The sequence below is a fragment of the Balaenoptera physalus genome, assembly GCF_965194825.1.
Source record: "Balaenoptera physalus genome assembly, chromosome: 13".
Classification (NCBI taxonomy): Eukaryota; Metazoa; Chordata; class Mammalia; order Artiodactyla; family Balaenopteridae; genus Balaenoptera; species Balaenoptera physalus.
The window spans coordinates 48,807,890-48,830,361 of NC_138892.1; the positions used below are offsets into that span (position 1 = coordinate 48,807,890).

The window sequence follows — 22,472 nt, forward strand, 5'->3', positions numbered from 1 at the left end:
ACTATCCTTTCCCCATCAAATGGTCTTGGTACCCTTATTGAAAAAGTCGATCATATATGTAAGTGTTCCTTTCTGGGTGATTCATATTTTTAAATGTTTGGAAAAAAAATCAAAAGAAAAATAACATTTTGTGACATGTGAAGATTTTATGAGATTCAAATTTCAGTGTCCATAAAGAATGTTTTATTGCAATATATCCTGGCTCATTTGTTTCTGTATCGTCTATGGCTGCTTTTGCATTATAGCAGCAACGCTGAATAGTTGTGACAGAGTCCATATTCCTGCAAATCCTGCAAATATTTACTATCTGGTCTTTTAAAGAAAATGTTTGCCAACATCTGCTATAGATAGAGGATAAAGAGCTGTAAGATGTATTTCTCAGACTCTCTCACAGCTAGGTGGTAGGCAAGTGACCCAGTTTCCACAAATCAGATTTATGCACACAGATTTGCATGTGGAAATGACTCACAAGAGGCAGCCACATGTGGGGAGATCAAATTCTCCGGTAAGTAAAGTAGTGGGGCATCCCGTTCTTCCACTGAGGTTGTTGGAGGGTTCTGGCATCTGATTGTTTATATCATCAGTGCTGAATGGCTGAAGGTGGCTGCAAGTGATGTCCCACTGGAAAGGTTCTGTGGTATGTCGAGGCATTTTTCCAACTGTGCTTTTTCTGGCCTCTTTGTTCCTGACTGTGTAGGATCAAATCCTAGTTCTCTGTTCACTTTGGAGAATCTGTGAGTTGCCTGATGTTCCTTTAATAAATCTCTTCCTACTTCAACAGTTAGAGTAACATCTGTTGTCTGCAACCTAGAACTCTGACTGGTATATTCAGTAAAGACAATTATATTATACTCAGTAATATTTCCTCAAAAGGTAGAGTAGTGTTTTCTGAGAAAATCTTAATTCTAATCATGTCTTTTCTACCAACTTTTATTGCCCATAACCTTCCAATATCTCTAAAACTGATTTAATGGAATTTATAAATCATAAGGGGATAGAATAGAGATTATCAAAGGAGTAGATGCAAAATTTAGATGCAAAAAATAAAGACTCTGAGTGAGAAACCATAATTACAATAGCACATTTAATTGTAGGAACTTCACTCCCAGACACTTTGATTTCATTGCAACTGAAAGAAAAAAAGATGTTTCTGAGAAGAAAGAAAATTAAGTTTCAGGACTCTAACTTTGTAGAGCAGAAATCCTGAGAGTAATTCAGAAGAATAAGATTGTTTATCATGGAAGTGATTGTTTATCATGGAAATTACATCTTGGAGGTGATGGAGGTGAGCATATAGGGAAAGAGGGAATGCTCTAGACCTAGAGGTAATAATTCAGAATTTTAATCTCAGTTTTTCCACTTAGATGCTGAGTAAATCACCTCATTCAGAGCTGCTCCCTTTTCTTCCAGTTGATGATTACACTCTTGAAAAAACAAAGTGCTCAAATTAGGATGCTGGTTTTATTGTTATTTATGCCCACTCTCCATTTTCCCACACAGTCATGTGGGTGAGTAATAGTGACATCACCACACAAACAGAACTCCTTACTCGGACTCTGCTTCAGGAATGTGCATGATTTTCAGACCCCTGCTTTTTTTCCTACAGGATATGTCTCTCTATTATTAGAGATTTCCACTTTTTCTTCCTAATTTGAACACACTGGTCCTATTGAGACAGTAATACTTCTCTCCATGTTCACCTCTCCCATAAAAAGGAAAAATTTCAAGTCCTACTCCACATGAGAAAAGTTGAGAGAGCGAAATGAAGAAAGTAATTAAAAATGGAATTAAAGTAAAAAGCACACACACACCCTAAAAGTTGACAAGATGATTCTTGAAGAAATCAGAACAGATGAAGAAGCAAGGCACAGAAAGTCAGTAAGCTAGTGCCACGTGAAAGGTCGATAGGGAAAATAAAATGTCTCTTCAGAGAAAAGCATACTCTGGCAGAGGTAAGATGAGGGTTTTGCTCTTGAAGTTCACGCCCAGTGGACGGTGTCACTTAGGCAAAGAGCAACCTATGCAATTACTTGTGCCACAACCAGCTAGTGAAAAGCAGCATCAGACATCTGAGAAATAATTAACTGCTTGCCCTGCATTTTCAGCCTACAATTAGACAACTGTGAGCGCAATTATTTGTGTGGGCAATTTTGTAACAACAGATAATTGTGACTAAAGAGCTACCTTCATTGTGAAAGGGAGATATAATTGGGGCCCTCTTTTAATAAGTTTGTGTTTTAAATCTGAGCAAGTGTATAATTTGATTAGTGGAAAGACACCTGTGACTTTTTTTTTTTTTAAGTTTTTTTTTTTTTTTTTTTTAAGAAATTCACGTTCTTCTATTTATTTATTTATGACTGTGTTGAGTCTTCGTTTCTGTGCGAGGGCTTTCTCTAGTTGCGGCAAGTGGGGACCACTCTTCATCGCGGTGCACGGGCCTCTCACCATCGCGGCCTCTCTTGCTGCGGAGCACAGGCTCCAGACGCGCAGGCTCAGTAATTGTGGTTCACGGGCCCAGTTGCTCCGTGGCATGTGGGATCTTCCCAGACCAGGGCTCGAACCCGTGTCCCCTGCATTGGCAGGCAGATTCTCAACCACTGTGCCACCAGGGAAGCCCGTGACTTTTTTTTTTTAATTACACTTTTATATTTTAACAAGTGCTTTCCCTAGTCTGTTTGTGGGCCTCACTGCAGCATCATTGGCACAGTACAATCATCATAAAACTGTAAAGAAATGCCACATCACAGATGGACCAGTCATGGATGTTATCCAGAACACATAGGTATTCTATAGCCAACACGGAAAAGGTACAAATAAAAGACCCAAAAGCTGAATCCAATGATTTGCAACATGCTTGAACTGTAAAGAAATCGACCAAAGGGCATCCAGCTCAGTGCGTGACATGTGGAAGGCACACAGCGAGGATTTCCTGAATTGATGCTGTTAAAAATCCCCTCCCTTTGTGCCCTCATAGTATTCAAAACATGCCTTTACTTAGCCCCCAGTGCTTTGTGTGTTTGTTTGTTTGTTTGTCTATCTCTCCCTACACCTTCTGGGCTATTGGAAGAAAATGCTCATGTCTTTTTCATCTTTTATTTTCCTCAGTCTATTTCCATCTCTGACAGCAGAAAATGAACTCAAATTAGTTTAAGTCAAACAAAACAGAACAGAATGTCTGGCCAACAGAGGTAGGCTCTCAGCAGGGCTCTCTTCCTTTCCTCTATCTCATGAGTCAGCCCTCTTCAGGTAAAGTGGCCTCATTCCCTCTACTGTGGTTGGGTGTCCTTCCTGCAGGAGGGCAGGCTAGGCTGATGGTTCTCAGTAAGACTGCCAAGGCTTGAATGTGACTCCACCCCTTAACCTAAAATAAGTTACTTAACTATTTTGAGCCTCAGTTTCCATATCTGTAAAATGGGGACAATAATAATACTTACCTTACCAGGTTGTTGTAAAGATTAAATGAGATAGTATATGTAAGGAACTCGCCACAGTGTCTGACACATAAAATGTGCTCAATAAATGTAAGCTATATTAGTTTGTTTTTGTTTTTGTTTTTAATGGAGGAAGCAGCGAGAGAGGTATGACTGTAGACAATTCTAGGCTTATAACATCCTAGCTTAGTGACCCCAAATGAAAGAGGAAACATTTATATCCCAGCGTCTATAACAACTTCTCAGCATACACAATTTCGAGGAAGGATTCTGATTAGCTAAGACTTATTGAGAGTTTACTCTATGACAGGCACCATAGTAAGTGTTTCCATACATTACCTCAATGAATTTTCACCACAGCTATGATGTAGTTGCCATTTTTATCCTCAATTTACAGACAAGCAAACCAAGGCTTAGAAAAGTTTAGTACAGAAGGACACAGAGGTTGGCAACCCAACTACTCAACTCTGTATTGTAGTGTGTGTTAAAAAAACGAAATTCAACTGAGTACATTTTACAGGTCTAATTGGCTTCACTGAACAATTCACAATTTGGGCAGTATCCCATCTAGCAAGTGCTCCAAAGGGCTACTGAAAGACAAGACAAGGAAGTCATAAATAGAAAAAAGGATTATTTCAGATTAGGTCATTTCCCTTTTGGGAAAAAATTGTCTTATTAGGTGGGTTACCTCATCTTCCTTTGGAGGATGCAGAGGACCCATGGGACAGATTACCTCATTGGTGCTGACCAGAAAATTCCTGGCTGACCAGTTAAGACTACATTTCTAGGGGAGGTTGAAGCTTCATAGGTTAGGTATTAAGCCCTGATTTGGTGGCATGGCCTAGCATAAGTGACTCCATATTGGGTCTGTGACTTTTCTTTTTTTTTTTTTTTTAAACAATTCCCCCTCAGCTTAACTGAAAGAGGTGATCAAAATTTAAGACATTAGCACTACGCTCATCTACTGCTCTGAAATTTTCAGTTTTCGTTGTTCCTTTGTGTGGTATCCATAAATTATAACATTTTTGCTTAATCCCTGTGACATGCACAGGTCACAGCTTCAGGCTCACAATCCTCAGTCAGTCATCCTCTTCATTTCTTTTCTGATGGTCCAATCTTATGGAGATAATTTGCTTGGTGGTTAGTGGCTACGGACTTGTATTTAAAGCTTTTGAGAAAATACAACACACCAGGGAGATTATAATGATTCTAACAAGCACAATAATTCCCAACATCTGGACACACAAACCAATCAAAATCAAGTAAGTCAAAGAAAAAGGCCATTGAAGGAGTCACCTTTTTAAGCCAAGTGGCTTGCTCAGTGATCTTGTGTAATTGAGTTTCAACTTTCCCAAAAGTGCACAGGTGGCATTGACCACAGCATAGACTCCTCGCTTAGCCAAAAGATAATCAAGGGTTATCCTATTGCCGAGAGCAACTTTGGCCAGAGAGTCTAAGGATCTTTGTTGGGCAGCTATTGTCTTGATGGAATCTGCGATATTTTCAAGAGTTAAGGAGAAACTTCTGATCATGTCCTCATTTGTATTTACTCCTAGCTAGGTAAGTATGGCCCTGCCGAAGGAGGAAGATCCTGAGTCATAAGTGCTTCCCGCTAGGTCCTTTCTTTTATCTTTCTTTTTTTATTTTTTGGAATTTTTGAATTTTATTCATTTATTTATTTTATACAACAGGTTCTTATTAGTTATCCATTTTATACATATTAGTGTATATATGTCAATCCCAATCTCCCAATTCATCCCATCACCACCCCTGCCCCCCTTTCCCCGCTTGGTATCCATATGTGTGTTCTCTACATCTGTGTCTCTATTTCTGCCCTGCAAACCAGTTCATCTGTACCATTTCTCTAGGTTCCACATATATGCGTTAATATACGATATTTGTTTTTCTCTTTCTGACTTACTTCACTCTGTATGACAGTCTCTAGATGCATCCATGTCTCTACAAATGACCCAATTTCGTTCCTTTTTATGGCTGGGTAATATTCCATTGTATATATGTACCACATCTTCTTTATCCATTTGTCTGTTGATGGGCATTTAGGTTGCTTCCATGACCTGGCTATTGTAAACCCCGCTAGGTCCTTTCTAACTCAATGATGTAAATCCAGGGGAATCAACCAATGAGGTCTCAGTTTGCTTGTGAAAATGTAGAGGCACTGTTGGATAACCTGAGGCATTGCCCAGCTGTGTGCCAGCCATCTAGGCATTCTTGGCGCAAGAAGAATGATAACCAGCACAGACAAAGACAGACCCTGTTGGGGCACAATCATTTTCATTAAGGAGGTACTTTTAATGGATTCATTCTCAGGGATTGAAATCTCTTAGTGGATGGGGCCAAATCTGATCCAGATAATCATGGGAACATAGAGGTGCAAATGTACTAAGATTTACGTAGGTAATTGTGTCTAATTGAGTACATACAGGTATGATCAGAGACAGGAAAAAACAAGGCCCAAGTCCTGGCCATAAAAGTTGAACTCTGTAAGAGACTTTGGGGTGGGCCGGGAGGGTTGACTGTAGTTTGCAGTGACATTGGGAATAGACGAGAAATTGGTCACAGGGAGGATCAGGAAATCTCTGGCCTCGTGGATAGATCAAAATCTTTGATGACAAATCCAGCAATCTGGAAGTTTACCCCCCTTAACTATGAAACCTGGGAGATACGGATGAGGGTGTTACCTTTCCAGGCCAACCCCAGAGTAAAGAGAAGAAAAAGAAGGAGGAAGGGTTTCATGTTTAGTTAAAGTATGAAGTCTCAATCCAGCATCTTAGGTAGAAGCAGTCTTCTTCAAAATGAGCTACTTCTCTTTCTCGTCGATTCAGTTTGGAGCTCTCCAGTGTCTGGTCTCAGGACCAGGTGTCAGGTGGAACATTTTTTAGCCATGAGAGAAATGTGTACCCAAGACTCCATGCCTTCTAGTTCTGTAGCAGTGTCAGTGGTCAGAGCACTTGGTAAGGTCCCTTCTAATGGGGCTTGAGGGCTGTCTTCCTCTGATGATGTTTCCAGAATACCCAGTCACCAGGCTCCAGACTGTGACCAACAGGATCCTTTGAATTGAGATCTGGGAAAACTTCTTCAACCTGTTGATGATAGACTTTAGCATAAGACTTACAGTAGCTGGTCATACAAGCATGAGACATGCTTGTATGTCTCATGGGATCAGCTCAAGGGATCAGCAGAAAGTTGCATACTAATGGACACTGGTCTACCGGTGACTGTCTCAGGTGGATATATGACTTTTGTTTTCCACAGGGGGTACTGCATAGAGTCAGCAAAGCCAGAGGCATTACCTTAGGCCAAGGGAGTCCAGTAGTTTTCTCTTGACCTTGCCCGATGATTAAATGTGATAGAGACAGTGTAATTCCAAGAAGTTTACGAGGTTTTCATTAAGGCTTGTATGATTTGTCCTGTGAACTGGGTGCCTCAATCACTGGAGATAGGGGAAGGTCTACCCCAGGTGGGAAACACATTTTCTAATAGTTTCTTTGCCACCGTGAGGGCATCAGCCTTGTGGCAGAGGAAGGCTTCAACCCATCTGGAAAACATCTATACAATAACAACATATTGATCACACATGTTAAGTGGCAGTCAAGCTGCAGGTGCAGCTACAGGTGCTCAAGTGGTCCAGAGGGAGGAGGTCTGAGGCCTAAATAGTTTTTTCAGGATTATGGACCTGGCACGTCAGACATTACTACTTTTGCAGTTTTATCAGTCTCCCCACCAATGTCTGTTCATAGATTGAGTCATCTTAAATGCACTATGATGGGTGAAGGAATGCAAAAGCTGAAAAATGGGGTTTGCCAGGGAGTCGGGAAGAACCAAGTGGCTGTCTTGGGTTTCCCATAGCCCTGACTGTTCATTTAATCTACAACCATTGTTTGCCTATCTTAATTTCTCTGATTCAGGGGCAGACTGTTGCCATGTTACAAGGACATCAGGATGACAAAAGGCTGGCAACAAGGGGTCATTCTGCAGAGGCAGAATGGACTTCATTCACAAGAGCCATAATTTTTATAGACTTTGTTGCTACTGCTCTCACATGAAAGTCAGCTAGGGCATTCCCCTGATACTCACTCAGGTTCCGTCCTTTTACTGTGAGCCTCAGCTTTGAAGACAGCAATTTCAGAAGGGAAGAAAATAGCAGTAAGAAGATCATCCATATTACTTGTTGCCCACTGTGGATTGGGGTCCCAGAGGCTGTAGGAAAACTCTTCTGTTTCCATAATATCCCCAAATCATGGATGACTTCAAGACATACCAGCAGTAAGTGTAAATGTTAACAGTTTGTCCCCAGATAACTGCCGTGATCTGATAAGGGCATCTGCTTATTGAGCTGAGTTAGTTTGTGGGAGGTTTTTTTTCTTTCAAGTCATTCATGTTGGGTTGTAATAGCATAAACAGCTTGGAAATTTCCATTGTCATTTCTACAGTATAACCCATCAACAAACAGGATTAACTCAGGATTGGTTAAAAGGGGTACCTTGTAAATCAGGATGCAGTGTCACAAAACGAGATATTCTTATCTCATAGTCATGGGGCTCACCTTCATCAGGTAGAAGTAAAGTAGCACGATTAAGAATGTTGCAACATTTAAGATGGAGATTAGGAGGTGGAAGCAGAAGAATCTCATAGGAGGTTAGCCTGCTTGCAGAGAAATGTGTCAGTTCAGAGTTAAGACAGCTCTGGACTACATGAGGAGGTTGTAAATAAACATTATTTCCAAGGGTTAGGTCTGCTGAGGCTTCCACAAACTTCCACTAACGGGCAGGAGCAACTGAATCAAGTTGCCTGCTATAATAGGCAACAGGTCTGTGTTTATTACCGTGTCCTTGCATGAGCATTTCCAGAGCCTGGTTCTCTCTCATGCACAAAACGAGGTAAAATGTTTTGAATCATTAGGCAGCCCTAGGGCAGTGGTTCTTGCAGAGTTTGTTTGTCTTATAAAAGCCTGTTCATGTTTATCTTCCCAAAGAAGGGGTTCAAGGACTGAAAGTTTAGCAAGTTCCTAGAGTGGGGAAACTAATAGAGAAAAATTAGAAACCCATAGCCTGCAATAACCAACCAAGCTTATTAATCCATGAAACTCTCGCGTAGTTGCGGATCTAGGAAATTCTTAAATTAGCTTAATCCTTTTTCGAGATAGCTGGATTTCTTCAGTGTTTAGGTTATGACCTAGGTAATGAGTGGTATCTAGAAATAATTGTAATTTTTCCTTAGTGACTTTATGTCCCTTTTCAGCTAATCTTTTATGGATACCTCTTTGGTAACTGAGCACAGTAAAAGGTCATCTACATATCATAAAAGGATTGATTTCCAGGGACTGAAGGGAGCTTACATCTTGGGGGAGAACTTGGGAGAGTACTTGGGAGAAATAAGAAGGGGCCTCAGTGAACCCTTGAGACATGACTGTCCAGGTATATTACTGATTGTGAAACTGAGTCCCCCAACTTCGAGTTACCCTGCTGAGTTACTTTGTTCCCTTTCTTTTTTTTTTTAAATTGAAGTACAGTTAATTTACAATGTTGTGTTAGTTTCAAGTATACAGCAAAGTGATTCAGTTATATGTATATGGATATATAAAAAGATATTTGGATATATAAAAAGAATAGATATAAATATGGAGAGATATATAATATCTCTCCATATCCATATCTATTCTTTTTCAGATTCTTTTCCCTTTAAGTTATTACAAAATATTGAGTATAGTTCCCTATGCTATACAGTAGGTCCTTGTTGATTATCTATTTTATATAGAGTAGTGTGTATATGTTAATCCCAAACTCCTAATTTATCCCTCCTCCTCCCCTTTCCCCTTTGGTAACCATAAGTTTGTTTTCTATTTCTATGGGTCTATTCTGATTTGTACATAAGTTCATTTGTATCATTTTTTTAGACTCCACATATAAGTGATATCATATGATGTTTGTCTTTCTCTGTGACTTACTTCACTTAATATGATAATCTCTAGGTCCATCCATGTTGCTGCAAATGGCATTATTTCATTCTTTTTTATGGTACTTTATTGCCTTTCTTGTCCTGCCCCTGTTTTCCTCAGGATTGAGTAGTATCAGAGAAAAGGGGGGATTGAAAATGAGTCGGACACTTCCAGGTACAAAAGCCCCTTCATGTCCCCTGGTTCTTATTTGTAGAAAAAGGCTTTAGTCTCCTAGGCCTTCCCTGAGTTCCAAAGAGCAGACTCAAGCAGTTACTAATTAAGGAAGTGAGGAAATGCAGAAACAAAGGAAAAGCAGTTGAACCAAAAAAGTAATGATAGACTAGGCAAGAGTTAAGTGATAAAACAGAGTCTTAGTTCCTCAATCCATATACTAATCGGATTACTATATCCAATTATATACTAATCAGATGCATACCTCTGAGTTGTTCTGTAGAAACTAAGACCCCCGTCCAGGTGGAGGATGGTGACTCATGCTGACCACAAGCACGTAGACCCCAGACTGGTTGGAAACAGAAGGTTGATGATTAAGATTCCCAAAACATCATCCTGTTACCTCACCACTAACCAATCAGAAGAAAGTCCATGAGCTGCAACCCTCACCCCAAATGTTGCCTTTAAAAAACCCTCCCCTGAAAGCTACCGGGGAGTTGAGTCTTTTGAGAATGAGCCACCTGTTCTCTATGCTTGTTGCCTGCAGTAAGCGCTGTGCTTTCCTTCACCACAACCTGGTGTTAGTAGCTTGGCTTTGCTGCTCACGAGCAAGTGGACCTGAGTTCCGTTTGGTAACAATTGTTCCAAGTAAAGGAAAATAGTTGTTGGTTATTGGGGGTCTAAGAATGTTGCAAAATGCTGAACAAAGGTCTACAATAGTGAACCATTTTGAGTCTGGTGGGACTTGTGACAAAAGGGTATTTGGGTTTGAGACAACTGAGAAACTGGGAAAACGATCTTGTTAATAGCTCTTAAATCCTAGACAAATCACCATCCCAATCCATTTGGTTTTTAAACTGGCAGGATCTGTGTGTAGCAGGGGCTGGTACAGGGAATGACTAACCTTTGGGTGATTACATCTTCTGATGTGAGTGTGAGGCCCTATATGGCCTCAGGATTCAGTGGGTATTGATGTAATTTAGGAAGAGGTTTAGTAATATCTACCTGTATCTTTATAGGCTCTGCACTTGTCATTCTCCCAATGTCAGCACTAGAAATTGCCCACAGATTTTTGGACATCTCGATTAATTTAGGGGACTTTTGTTGGAATTCTTCCTCTTCTGTATCAAGAACAGATTGCATGAACATAGAAGATCAGGTTCAGGTTGGTCAGGAAATTCTAAAGTAAGGTCTCCATTGGAAGCAAAACGTATTAGCCCTTTTAATCTAGAAATAAGATCTCTGCCTAATAGATTGACTGGAGTTATGTCAAATAGCAAAAAAGAATGCTTTTCAGTAAAAGATTCTGGAGTCATTTCTACTGGCTGAGATAGAAATTCTCTCTGAACTTTATTAGCTAACCCCCACTATGGAAACCTCTGAGGGATTTGTTGGCCTATGAAAATGGTTTAAAGTAGAATGGTTTAAGGTAGAAAGAGTAGCTCCGATATCAACTAGAATTTGACAAGGTTTCTCATTAATTTTAATTTCAGTTTCCCCTTGGTCATTTAAGGAAATTACTGATAATAGTTTACTGGAGAATCCCTTGGAGTCCTGTCAACTCTGGGAACAAGCCATATGGGCCCTCCCCTGGGAGTAGACATGGGGGCACTCGAGTTGAAGCATTTGCATAGGACCTTGGAGGACAATCTTTTTTTCCAGTGTCTCAGTTGATTTCAAATGAGACAAAGGTCCTTAGGCCAGCATTTTGGTGGTGGACCCCTAGGAGGGTGTAATACGAGAGGCTGAGAGGTATTATTTTAGGTCTCTGGTCTTGGAGCTGTTATAGCTGTAAGGCCAACAGGTTGGCAGATTTTTGTTTGTGGTCTTACTCTAAGATCCTTTCAAAATGCTCAGCTGTGGTCATGAACTCAGTCAGGTTGTTGCCTCACCCCACCCCCCATCCTATTTTCTGCCTTTTTATCAATCCACTAATCTCAGGAGATAACCATTTACAAATAGGGTAGCTAGAGCATGTTGGGTGACCCTACTTATGTGGAACCTAGAATGCCACAGGAAGAGGGCTTCTAGGTGGGCCTTAAAATCTGCCGAAGATTCAACTTTCTTTTGTTTGCATGATTGAATAATTGGCCAATCAGTGCAGACAGGGGAGACTCTAGGAATGGCTTATAAAAGGTCAGTTGCTATTTTGCGAGGTTTTTCTGGTCAAAGATCTCGAATATTATTCACAGGGCTTTGCTATTTTGCTTCCTGCATCCATTTTTGGTCTTCACCAGGTCCTATGAACACGTGCACAAGTTAATAAGGTTCTGGCATCCCGGGATCATAGACCTCAATAATGACTCTTCAAAAAAAATTAGGGGGGATCCTCCGTAGTTTAGGAAATTTCTTAACTATGTCAGTCTTTGACAAAGGGGTGAAAGATACCTGAGGAGGTTGTCTGCAACCTCAGGTATTCTTATGTTAAAAAGTAACTGTTTAATAGTCTTTTCAGAGTGGAAAGACACTTCACACAGAGAATCAGTAAAACATGAGGTAAAGAAGGATAGAGGGGAGCAGTGTCACATCAGTCCTACTGTCTTTTGCTTTAGATGCTTCTTGTATTTTTAATTTTTTATTAGCCTGTTAATAACGAGTCTTTTAATGAAAGTATTTTGGAATTTGAAGGCTTTTGGAAGTTTCTGCAACCCAATTAAAATAGGTATCCCATTCTGTTTAATTCAGGAAGCCTTACTTTCAAATGCACTTCCTAAATGAATTATTTTGTCTAATTGGAACATTCCCCATAACGGCCATTGTAATTCTAGGTTGTTTTAGTAATATTTTTCCATTTTTATAGATATTTACAGTTTCCAGGATTATAGTTCTTGGACATAAAATAAGCAGGTGTGCTGGAAGGTGTCACGTTTGGTTCTTTAGAAACTAAAGATCCAATCTCTTTTAGCTGGCCTTTATCTACACAAAACAAGACAAACAAATATGCGCACTTTAACACTCCAGCAGTAACAAATTACTGCAGCTTGGCCAAGAAAAAGGCTCTCTGTGCACCACCAACAATTCCCAATGGGGAACTTGGGACTGGAAGAAAGGATTGAACAAGCAGACCTCAAATGGAAGCTGCAGACTGATTTCAGATAAATGGGGAATCGCAGCTGCCACCAGCGGTTCCCAATGTGGAATCTGGGGAAGGATTCTAAACAAATGGGGAACAGCAGACCAAACTGCCAGCAGTTCCCAAAGTGGAATCTGGGAATAGAACCGAGGGCTGGGGGTTTCCAATCAAATGGGGAACTGTGGCTCAAACTACCAACAGCTCCCATCGTGAAACTAGTGATTCTAGACAAATAGGGAATGGGCTGGAAAGCCAATTAGATTGGGAGCTCGACACAAAGAGAGCAGAGTTCAGAATCAAGAGAAAATTACCCACAGCCTTTGGAAATGGTGCGAAGGATAGTGAACTCAAAAAGGGGTTCATGGGTACCATGCCTGTGGGGTTTTTTTGTCCCCAAATGTCATCAGAAGTTCACTTCAAATCCCATTGCTGCCACCAAATCTGTTTTAAAAACTAAACCAAGTAAACTTTAAAGATCTAATTGGCTTTGTTGAATATTCATGAATCAGGCAGCATTCCACCTAGCAAGTAAAGGGGACCTCCAAAGGGCTATGGAAAAGGAAGGATTTTTAAAGGCATGACAAGGAAGTCATAAACAGAAAAAAGAATTATTTCAGGTTAGGTTATCTTCCCTTTGGGAAAAAAAGAGTCTTATTAGTTGAGTTAGCTCATCTTCCTTTCGGGGATAGAGAGGGATACCATGAGAAAAGTTACCTTATTGGTGCTGACCAGAAAATTCCTTACAGACTGGTTAAGACTACATTTCTGGGGGATGTCGCAGCTTCACTTAGATTAGGTATTAAAGTGTGGGTTAATGTGTGGCCTAGCATAAGTGACTGCATTCTGGGCCTGTGGTTTTCTTTTTAAAATGTGAAAGCAGCAGTAGACAATATGTAAACAAATGAATATAGTGGTATTTTAATAAAACTTCTTTTATGAGCACCAAAATTTAAATTTTGTATAATTTTCATGTGTCATGAAATATTATTCTTCTTTGGATTTTTTAATCATTTAAAAATATAAAAGCCATTCTGAGCTTAAGGGCTGTACAAAAACAGGCAGTTGGTTGGATTTGACCATTAAGCCATTATTTGCTGATGCCTGGCTTCGTCACTTTCCCAAGGCCACACAGCTAAAATGGTGGACCCCAGCATTAGATCCAGGTGGTGTGACTCTGTAGTCTGCACATTTAACATGTCTCTCATTTTGTAAAAATGTACTAGTGTTGAAGAATTGAGTCAATAAGACTATAAGGAAACATTGAAGACTTTGAGATAAGCAAAAATGACTACTGGATAGTTTTTCAGCGGAATGCAGGAGTCTCCAAGAATGTGACTGGGCTATTTTACAACTCTGTATGTTGTAGCAAAGCAATAGCAACGCAAATAATTCTTGACTATAGACATGCAAATAAATTCTATATGGTGGAAGAGCAACACTACCCCACTGTGAAAAAGTCAGTTTTGTATACACTTGTACATTCATTTCAGTATTCCTGATCTATACATATGTCTATTCTTTGGATTCTCCTTTTGAACTGGTTGTAACATCTACCCGGTTCCATCAGTAAATAATGAGTTAAATAAAATCTTTACCATGTATTCATTTGATATCTGAGTGAAAGTCAGGATTTTACCATTTTGAAAATTATCCTCTTAACAGTTTTTTGTTTTTGTTTTTTTTAATTTATTTTTGGCTGCATTGGGTCTTCGCTGCTGTGCACGGGCTTTCTCTAGTTGCGGTGAGCGGGGGCTATTCTTCGTTGCAGTGCGCGGGCTTCTCATTGCGGTGGCTTCTCTTGTTGCGGAGCACGGGCTCCAAGCGCACAGGCTTCAGCAGTTGTGGCCTGTGGGCTCAGTAGTTGTGGCTCACAGGCTCAGTAGTTGTGGCACATGACCTTAGTTGCTCTGCAGCATGTGGGATCTTCCTGGACCAGGGCTTGAACCCGTGTCCCCTGCATTAGCAGGCAGATTCCTAACCACTGCGCCACCAGGGAAGTCTCCTCTTAACAGTTTTGAAGGTCTTCATGAGATGCCCATTGGATTCACCTGACAGAGCTGGTTGGACTTTGCTTACTCTCTGTTTTTCTAATTTTAATTGTATCTCTACTAATTTTGTGTTCTGATTTGTTTATGGCCAATTAGTGTTTCCCCACTGGTGAGAGCAGTGATTGGGAATCTGATTTATGGTCTGACTATTTAGTAATTTCTGTGAAGGGATTATTGGATTATAAAGGTCTGTAGACATGTGTTCATTTTTTTATGTTTGTTTATAGGTCTGTTTGACTATTTTGAGCTAAATCAAAGGTGAGAGAGAAAGAAATTTGAAGAGGCTACACTGCTGGCTTTGGAGACATGGTAAAGGGCTGCAAGCCAAGGAACACAGGTGGCCTCTAGAAGCTGGAAAAGGCAAATAAGTGTGTTCTCTCCTAGAGCTTCCAGAATGAATGCAGCCCCTTTATTTTACCCCTTTTCAGACCTACGACTTTCAGAAGATAGTAAATATGTGTTATTTTAAGCCACTAAGTTTGTGGTAGTTTGTTACAGCAGCAAGAGGGAACTAATATAGATTCTTTACCAATATGTCCTCCTTTCACCAGGATATAATTGTGAGGAGAAAGGAGATTTGGGAGGAACTGTTATAACAAAGAATCCATCCGAGGAAACTGAGAGTTCGACATGCAGTAGCTTTTCATTTGCTGAGTTGTGATAATCTCTCATTGACTGAGCTGTTGCCAGGCAAGGAGAAATTCTTCCTTCCTCCTGCTGGGGAGTAAAATAGTACCCTTCTTCCTGTTGGAGTTGCAAGGAATATCTTTTCCTGTTGGGTCTGCAATTGGGGTCAAGTGCTAAAGCGTGAGAGCTCCCCTTTCTGGTCTTCCAACTCCATTTTAAATGAAGTTTCTGTTCATTAATTTCCACACTGCCATCTGAAGCCTGTCAGTCTCACCTCTCCTCCTGGCTGGCTTTTCCACTTTTTCTGTTTATAAGTAGCGTCCTGACTGGACTGCCCACCAAGTTCCTCTTTCTGGTCTAAGGATTACCAGGATGCTGCACACACCTGAGAGGAAGGAAGTCCTTCCTGAACCAGCGCTCCAGCTGTGCACATCCCAAAAGATGTCTTCCTCCAACTGTGTCCTTGTGATATTGTGATATAATAAGAAATATATATTTGGTCTTCCTCCCCAGTTTCTGGTACAGAGCTCCTAAAATCCTTGTAATTTCCTAAGTGATAAGAGGTGAAAAGAACACCTTTTGTTATAGTATTTAGTTTTTGTCCCCAGTTTCTGAAATAGCTCTAGAACAATAAAGGTGGAAGGAGTATATTTTGTTATTCATAACAAGCCCCTTCCAACCAGAAATAAGTTTATGTGAATGAAGTGATTTTTGAAAAGTCCCTAAGGATGGGGGCTTTTTGCCAGGGAAACCAACCATGTGATTAGAGGGTTGGAACTTTCAGCCCCACCTCCCCAGCTCGAGGGAAGGGAGAGGGGCTGGAGATTGAGTTAATCACTAGTGGCCAATGATTTAGTCAATCATGCCTACCTAATCGTGCCTCCAAAGGGGTTTGGAGAGCATCCAGGTTGGTGAACACATCCGCATGCTGGGAGGGTGGCATGCCTGGAGAAGGCTTGGAAGCTCTCTGCCCCTTCCTACATACCTTGCCTTGTGCAGCTCTTCCATTTGGCTGTTCCTGGGTTGTATCTTTTTTATTTTTTTAATAGTTGATTTACAGTGCTTTTTTTAGTTTCAGGTGTACAGCAAAGTGATTCAGTTATTTCACAGATTCTTTTCCATTATAGTTTATTACAAGATATTGACTTGTAAAGTTAACGGCAACTTTGCCAACCACCTTGACTTTTATGTCCCACCTCTACATTTTTCTTCACTGTTTACTGAGCCCCTACTGTGTGCTGCTTAATGCAGGGGACACAACTAAATTGTCCTCCTTAGTCCTGCTTAGAACATCCAGTTCACAACAGCCTCATTTTTGGCGGGTGGGGCACACCACGCAGCTTGTGGGATCTTAGTTCCCCGACCAGGGATTGAACCCCTGCCCTCGGCAGTGAGAGCACTGAGTCTTAACCACTGGACCACCGGGGAATTCCCTGTGCTATACAGTAAGATTTTGTTCTTTATGTGAGTTGTATCTTTTAGAATAAAGTAATAAACATGTTTCCCCGTGTTCTGTAAGCTGTTTTAGCAAATTATTGAACACAAGGAAAGAGTCATGGACACCTCCAGTTTGTTGCCAAGTAGGACATGAGCTGTGGGTAACCTATGGACCTACTGCTTGGGATTGGCATCTGAAGTGGGGACATCTTCTGGGACTGAGCCCTTACCCTGTGGGTTCTGATGTTACCTCCAGGCAGATAGTGTCAGAATTGAATTGAATTATGAGACACCCAGTTGGTGTCTGCAGAGAATTGGAGAATAGCTTGGTGTGGAAAACCCACTGGTTTGGTGTCATAAGTGTTGTGAGTAGAAAGAGAAATGAAGTTTTCTCTTTCATTCCTTCTTCCCTCCGTCAACCCTACAAAATAGGGCAGTCCTTTAGAACTGTCCTTTTAGACTGACAGACAAAACAGGAATACTTCCTTATTATACATTGCTATGGTTTCTGGTCTCCATACAATATGCATGGATTTTGTTTATAGGTGGGGGGAAGCTATTTTTATTTAAAAACAAGAAGGAAAAAGTTATGAGACAGCGATCCCAGTTTTATTAAAAAAAGAAAAGAAAAAAATGTGTGTGTGTGTGTGTGTGTGTATAAGAAGACACTGGCTTTTACGGTAGACATTGCCAGTGATAGGATTACAGCTAATTTTAATGGTTCACTTTCATCATTTTCCAATTTATTACAAAAATAATTTTTAAAAAAGGTACATCATACATAACATCCTCATATTTTTTATTTTTTCATGGTTCCTCAACGATCCACCAAATTGTAAGGAAATCATGAGTGAGAAGCATGCAAGTCAGATTGACTTGTCTGGGGACCAGAAGCACATCAAATAATCCTAAAAACACTTATCAGAGCTGCAAAAATAAAGAACTAAGGATCTGGACCCAAAGCCAGGCCATGCAGCTGTGTTCCCAGTACATTAAGTAGCACCTGACACACAGATGGTGCTGAGTAAATGAACAAGAACTCTGCGTGGCCTCTATTATGCAGAAGTTATCCTCTATGACACTGTGCATGGATTCTCCTCTCTTTTTGGTCCGATTCTGTGGGCCTCTAGAGAAGGAAACCTCTCTCCCTCTTTTCTCTACCAGGCAGGACTTGGCATGCCCGAGGAAGCACAAAATGTTTTCATTCTTGAAAAGAGTGTTGGAAACTGTGTACACTTCATGGTCAGTTAGACTTGGCCCCAAACCTCAGCTTCCCCCTTTCAACTGAGGTCTGCTATCTGTGGAGCATCTGCATATATCTATGCACACAAACACACTAGGATTACAGAGGAGCTTACCAGCTAGTTATGCAGTTCTCAGGGGTACTGTTTTCTCTTCTGTCAAATGAAGCTGGTAATTACCAGGCAGGGTTGCCTGGAGCATTAAATGAGACAGTGCTCAGAAAGCACCTAGATGCTTGGCAAACATTAGCTGCTGTTGTTGTTATTATTATTATTGTGTTGAATTGGATTTAAAGATAAATGACTGTCCTATAATGTTTTCGGAAATCAACAAATGTCTGAGCCCTTGTATGTATATGCCAGACACTGCACTAGGTAGGAACTTTTAGGATTAGGAAGGTGGGTACTATGCTCTTAGAAATCATTATCCATATCTTTACAAAGGTAATCATGTTTTCCTTGGCAACACCAGCCTGGGGATAAAAATTGTCAAAAGTACAGTCCTAGAGCTGTATTTCTTAGGTTCTGCCCAACCTATCCAATCATAGGGACCCCAACTCTTCTCAAATTCCATTAAAGTCAGTGTGTCACCTTTGCTGGCCAATGCGTCCTCTCATCCTGGCATGTAGTACCGCTCTTGCTGGCAAAAGTAGAGCTGATGAAACCAAAACCATGCAACTCAGATTGGGACTTGAACCCTCGGTCTTTTAATTGAAATCACACACCTGGTCTCAGGACTTAATGAAGCTCAGGTTCTTGATGTCTTGTTGCAGAAAGAATTCCATGAGAGACAAAAGTGATAGGTAAGAAGTGGATTTATTTAGAGAGACACACACTCCACAGACAGAGTGTGGGCCATCTCAGAAGGTGAGAGGCCTGAAATATGTCATGGTTAGTTTTTATGGGCTGGGTAATTTCATAGGCTAGTGAGTGGGTGGATTATTCCAACTATATGGGGGGAAGGGACAGAGATTTCCAGGAATTGGGTCACCGTCCACTTTTTGACCTTTTATGGTTGGCCTCAGAACTGTCATGGCACTGGTGGGTGTGTCATTTATCATATGCTAACGTATTACAATGAGAATATAATGAGGCTCAAGGTCTACTGGAAGTCATATCTTCTGCCATTTTGGACCTAGTTGGTTCTAACCAGTTTTTGTCATGTCATATGGCTATGTCATTCTTTTAAAGGTTGTGCTGTGCTCCCTTCCCTCCTGTTTCACTGACACCAGGTAAGGTCTCCAATCGTTCTTAGTGGGTCTAGTTGCTTTCTAGACCCTTTCCCTGTACCGTCTATCTTTCTACTGGGATTAGGTCCAGACAAGAGCACGAGAATCCCCACATGAATGCCTCACTGGAGTGAATACAGTGAGGCTCCATCTGTGAGGAGGAACCACAGTAGAGCAACCATTCTCCTCCAACAGCTTATAGAGATGCTAACAGAACTGTTTTTGTTTTCATCTCTCCTCTCCTCAGGACTCTTTCAACAGTTCTGATGAGGAGACCATGGTGAGCAACACAGTCCCCACTGTAGGGGAGCAGAAATTACCACAGTGAAATATGTCTCTTTGGCATATTAATTGTTTTAAGCTGTTATTTTCTGAGAAAGAGCAAACTTGGGAAGAGCTCTGGAAACCAAGTAGGAGTTGCTCTTTTGTAGGAAACTTTTACATTTGTAAAGAAAATCTTCATTTGTAAGGGTGTCTCCCTCTCTGTGCCTGGAGGAAGAGGATGACAAAATATCTAGAAACAGTTATCAGTGGAGAAGGCAAAGACTTAAATCTGCATCACAATCACCCTTGTGTTACTGTGCTTTTCCTGGTAATCTCCCATAACTGACTCTCCCTACCATCAACCCCTCTTTTGTCTTTAGCTGAGGATGATATTTAAGGTAAAAGCTTGGATCATTTTGGCAAGTTACTCAGTTTTTCTGTGTTTCTGCCATGTATACATGTTATTAAACTTTGTTTCATTTTCTCCTGTTAACCTGTTTTATGTCAATTTTAGTTCTTAAACCAGAAGAACCTAGAAAGGTAGAGAAATATTTCTTCCTCCCAGACACTGCTTTCCTCTGGGCTGATAACATGGCTCTCTCTGCCTGACTTCACTTCCCCCAGAGGCCTCCTTCGTTCTTCCTTTGATCCTTTCCCGGACAGAAGTTCCTACCAAACCTCTAGACACACCCCACTCCTGAGTCCTTAGACTCTCAAGATGGAACCCCTGCTGCACAGTAACTGAAATACAGGCAGAGCAAAAACTATGCTATTTTTAAAATCACATCTCTGTAACTAAGCCCTAGACCCTTTAACTGTACCCCAAGTAATGTGATTTCAAGACCCTTCAGTTCTTGGGTCATCCTCTCAGGACACTTTATAATGTGTCAATTGTTAAAAAAATTATTCTGACATTTGTTAAAATGTTAAGGAAGACATTATTCAAGACTATTGCAGGGCTTCCCTGGTGGCACAGTGGTTAAGAATCCGCCTGCCAATGCAGCGGACACGGGTTTGATCCTCAGTCCGGGAAGATCCCACATGCAGCAGAGCAACTAAGCCCCTGCGCCACAACTACTGAGCCTGTGCTCTAGACCCCGTGAGCCACAACTACTGAGCCTGCGTCCCACAACTACTGAAGCCCGCGTGCCTAGAGCCCGTGCTCCGCAACAAGAGAAGCCACCGTAACGAGAAGCCCCCAAACCACATCGAAGAGTAGCCCCTGCTCACTGCAACTAGAGAAAGCCCATGCACAGCAACGAAGACCCAATGCAGACAAAAATTTTTTTAAAAAAGACTATTGCAATCGAAGTATTGTAATAGGGGAGAAAGATTCAGCTCATCTCCAAATACAGCCAAGACAGTTGGGGATTTATAGCCTTGAGCTGAGTGAGGAGTCAGTGGATGGAAAATTACTAGGAGGCAACATCAAGGGTAGAAGGATTCTAAGTAAACTGACTTAGCAGGATTCTTGCTACAACTGGGCTAGGTAGGCTGAAGATAAAACATGGGCCAAGTTCAAGGCCTAGTTGAAAATAGGTCTTAGAGGAGCCTAAGTTTGGTTAAGGAGAGAATCTTTGTTACAGTATTGCCTGTTTTAAAATGTGGGTGCTGCAGGAATTCCCTGGTGGTCCTGTGGTTAGGGCCTGGGTTTGATCCCTGGTCAGGGAACTAAGATCCCACAAGCTGCACAGTGGCCAAAAATAAATAAAATAAAATAACATAAAATGTGAGTGCTGAAACTGAATAATGTAACACAGACATGATCTGATCAGTGCATGGTCTAGAAGGGTTCTGTCCTTTCTTGATATGAATGCTAAATTTCTCTAATGTCTAAGGTTGATGTGAGATTGCTGGGTAACCACAGAACCCCATTATATGGTTGGCTCATAATTAAGATTGCAGGCAACTAAAACATCAGGCGTTTACTCACAAGAATTCTCTCTTTTCAATCTTTCCATCACCGTACTACTAATGCTGAAAACTTGGCCTCTGTGCATCAGTACTGAATCAAATCTCAGAGAGTTTTGGGTGAGGTAGAAAAGAATAGCTTTATTGCTTTGGCAGGCAAAGGGGGACACAGTGGGCTTGTGCCCTGAAAAACTGTTTGTCCCAACCTGGGAGGATTTGGTGAGTTTTATAGCAATGGGTCAAGGGCAGAGGAGTTGCTGATAAAAAATCAGGGTGTGTGCAGGGCCTGCACGCCTTTAATCTGGTCTCAGGTGGTCTCCTGATGAGCTTTTCTGGTTCCATTAATCTGGCCTCAGGTGGTCTCCTGATAAACTTCTCTAGGTTATCAAACTGTGATCTTCTCTGGAATGAAGAATGCTAACATCTTCCATTTGTTGGGGGTTTTAGTTCTGTAAAGAGCTCAAAGATATTGTTATGTGTATCCCTTCAAGGGGAACCAGGACCTTGCCCCAAGGCTGCACTATTGTTTCTTGGCTGCTCCTCCCTTGTCTCTGCATCCTCTCCCTTCCCTGATTAGCAACTTCAAATCTGCCCTTTGGAACTCAGGGAAGGTCATGGAGGATAGAGTCTATTCCCTACAAACAAGAGACAGGGGACACGGAAAAACTTCTGTGCCCAGGAGCCCCAGGGTCCTGCTAGGTTTCACTACCCAAATAATATTGCTCAAATATAGACCTGAGTGTTTTCCAGCTCCAGCCCTGGAGGCTACAGCATCAAGATCTTGATGCCCAAGAAGAACCAGATTGCCACTTATTGACTCCTTTTTAAGGAGGGACTGATGGTGGCCAAGAAGGATATCCCATGCCTAAACACCCTCTCAGGGAGGAAGAAATTCTCCTCTACCCTTCTAGGTTCTATTGCCTGGTCTAGGGATTAAATTAACATGAAACAAATTAACAGGAGAAAATCAAAGTTTAGTAACATGTATACATGGGAGAAACCCAGGAAAACTGAGTAACTCACCGAAATGGCCAAAGCCCTCATCTTGAACACCACTGTCAACTAAAGACAAAAGAAGATGTTG

At 41.2% G+C, this 22,472-nt stretch overlaps 1 long non-coding RNA gene and 1 pseudogene across 2 annotated transcripts in view; one reads left to right on the forward strand and one right to left on the reverse strand.

Annotated features, from left to right (window-relative positions):
• Positions 1-2,326: 2,326 nt before the first annotated feature.
• LOC309642051 lies at positions 2,327-13,430 on the reverse strand. The gene is made up of 2 exons (XR_014252939.1): positions 12,943-13,430; positions 2,327-6,532 (listed from the first exon to the last, which is right to left on the reverse strand). It is a non-coding gene; the product is annotated as an uncharacterized lncRNA (long non-coding RNA).
• A 3,965-nt stretch (positions 13,431-17,395) lies between these two features.
• Positions 17,396-22,472, forward strand: part of LOC309641317 (small ribosomal subunit protein eS10 pseudogene) — a 32,844-nt pseudogene continuing 27,767 nt past the window's right edge. Inside the window, exon 1 of the transcript in view lies at positions 17,396-22,307. The product of the transcript in view is annotated as a small ribosomal subunit protein eS10 pseudogene (transcript). The remainder of the gene's footprint in view (positions 22,308-22,472) is intronic.